The 2,761-nt window shown below is 40.3% G+C and overlaps 1 pseudogene; it reads right to left on the bottom strand.

Annotated features, from left to right (window-relative positions):
• Nucleotides 1-1,750: 1,750 nt before the first annotated feature.
• On the bottom strand, nucleotides 1,751-2,309 carry LOC122741078 (annotated as a pseudogene).
• Nucleotides 2,310-2,761: the final 452 nt, after the last annotated feature.

Here is a 2,761-nt window from a genome sequence, read left to right as displayed (position 1 = left end):
TAACAAGAGACTCTTTTGGGGGGGTGGGGCAATGAGGATTAAGTGACTTGTCCAGGGTCACACAGTTAGTAAGTGTCAAGTGTCTGAGGCCGGATTTGAACTCAGGTCCTCCTGAATCCAGGGCCGGTGCTTTATCCACTGTGCCACCTAGCTGCCCTCCCCTTGTGTGTGTGTGTGTGTGTGTGTGTGTGTGTTTGTGGGGCAATGAGGGTTAAATGTCTTGCTCAGGGTCACACAGCTAGTAAGTGTCTGAGGCCAGATTTGAACTGAGGTCCTCCTGAATCCAGGCCCAGTACTATATCCACTACACCACCTAGCTGTTCCCCCATACCAATCAAACTATCAAAAATTATTTTATAGAGCTAGAAAAAATAATAACACAATTCATCTGGAAGAAAAAAAGCTCAAAGATATCAAGTGAATCAGTGAAAAAAATGCAAAAGAAGGTGGTCTAGCCATACCAGATCTCAAATTGTATTATAAAGACAATATGCTACTGAGTCATTCTCTAATTGATAAAGGGTCAAAAGATATGACCAGGCAGTTTTCCAATGAAGAAATCAAGACAATTTATAGCCATACAAAAAAAAAAACCAACACACTCCAAATCCTAGCTTCATGACCCCATATGGGGTGGTATAACTGAATGTGGGGGTCATGAAAAATTTGGAAACAGTAAAAGGTTATGATTTATTTTATATTTTATATATCTATATACCTGGAGTTGCATAAAAATTTCTCAGATGAAAGGGGGTTGCAGGTGGAAAAAGTTTAAGAAGCCCTGCTCTAAATCATTATAGATTAGAGAAATGCAAATTAAAACAACCTAGATATATCACTCTACACCTTTCAGATTGGCTAAAATGATAGAAGGGGAAGTGACAAATGTTGAAGGGGATGCAGAAAAATTGAGACCTCAATTCATTGTTGTTGGATCTGTGAGCTGATCCAACCTTTTTGGAGAAAGATATGTAATTATGCCCAAAGGACTAATAAATTGCCTAGCAATACCTCTCTTATGATTGTTTCCCAAGATGATTAGGAAAAAGGGAAAGACCCTACATGTTCTAAAATATTTATAGCTCCTCTCTTTGTGGTGGCAAAGAACTGGAAACCACTGGGATGTCTATCAGTTGGGGAATGGCTGAACAAATTGTGGTGCATGTTCATGAGGCATTATTACTCTCTTATAAGAAATATTGAGCTCAATGATTTTAGAAAAGCATGGAGAGACCTCCACAGAATAATGAAGAGTGAAATGAGCCAAACCAAGAGAATATCCTCTACAGTAACATCAGTATTGTTTTAAGAACAACTTTGAGCAACAAAGTTATTCTCAGTATTACAAATACCCAAATTATTTGCCACAAAGATTCCATGAAGGAAGAAGTTGCTCAAATATAGAAAAAAAGAACTATATATGTTTATGTACACACATAAACACATATATGCATACATATACATGCAAACTCTGTGTGTGTACACACACAGAGATTTATGTCTAATGGTAGCCATCTCAAAGTTTTGGGGGACAGGAATGAGGGGGAAAAAGAAAGTTGCATGATAACTGAGTGGTATGTTTGAAAGAAATAGCAAATTATACATAGTGGATTGGCAATCTCAAGGCAATCCTCTGTTTTTCTATCCCACTTTGTTATGGAAATGCTTGTTTTCTTTCTATTTTTTTTCCTTTCAATTGGGCAATTTATATAAACAGATGAATGCAACACAGGCCTCCTCATTTCTGCACTTAGAAGAAGGTCTTGGGCTTCTTGGTAGTGAAGCCTGGCTTGTGCTGGCACCACAGGACTCTATGGGGAAGCAGGGATTTGATTTTGGAGTTGTGAAACTGCTTAACTGCAGGCCAGCAGCACTTGCTGGCAGAAATTTCTTCCACTTTCATAATCTGCATGGAGTGGACCCAAGCACAGTGACGAGCCCTCTTAGTAGCACTGACAGCACCAGCAGTGGTCAGGTCCCTGTACTCCCTGTACATGTTGTGGGTCTCACTCCAGGAATTGTAGCACAACCAGATGCCAAAGTTTTTCACCTGAAGTGGGGTCTTTTCTTTTTTTTTCTTTTTTTTTTTTTTAGAGGGGTCTTTTCAAAGACCTTTCCATGGTACACATTTTCTCCAGAAGACTTCTTCATCTTTTTCAGGTGGGAAACAAAGTACCAGAATCAGGATTTTGCCACAACGTGATTAGAAGCAAACATTGCATCTGATAAAGAGGTGGTACTGGACTCTTGGGAGTAGGCAGATATCATCCAACTACCGTATACTCTCTTGGGGTGCCTGAGGCCTTCATGGTGCTGCTGCCTCACTTCCAACCAACCTGCAAAAGGTTGTTTTATTTCTTAAGTACAGAATAAAATATATAAATTTATTAAAAAAAAAACAAACAATATGCGGGAGGCGGCTACGTGGCGCAGTGGATGGAGCACCAGCCCTGGACTCAGGAGTACTTGAGATCAAATCTGGCCTCAGACACTTGACACTTATTAGCCGTGTGACCCTGGGCAAGTCACTTAACCCCCATTGCCCCACAAAAAACAAACAAACAAACAAAACCAAACCAATATTCGGGACAGCTAGGTGGCACAGTGGATAAAGCACTGGCCCTGGATTCAGGACTCCCTGAGTTCAAATCCAGCCTCAGACATTTGACACTTAACTAGCTGTGAGACCCTGGGCAAGTCACTTAACCCTCGTTGCCCTGCAAAACAAACCAACAAAACAAAAACAAAACAAAAAACCAAT

Source organism: Dromiciops gliroides, chromosome 1, assembly GCF_019393635.1.
Source record: "Dromiciops gliroides isolate mDroGli1 chromosome 1, mDroGli1.pri, whole genome shotgun sequence".
NCBI classification, from domain to species: Eukaryota; Metazoa; Chordata; class Mammalia; order Microbiotheria; family Microbiotheriidae; genus Dromiciops; species Dromiciops gliroides.
The sequence above is the reverse complement of the archived record's forward strand: the minus strand, read 5'-3'. Positions and strand labels throughout refer to the sequence as shown.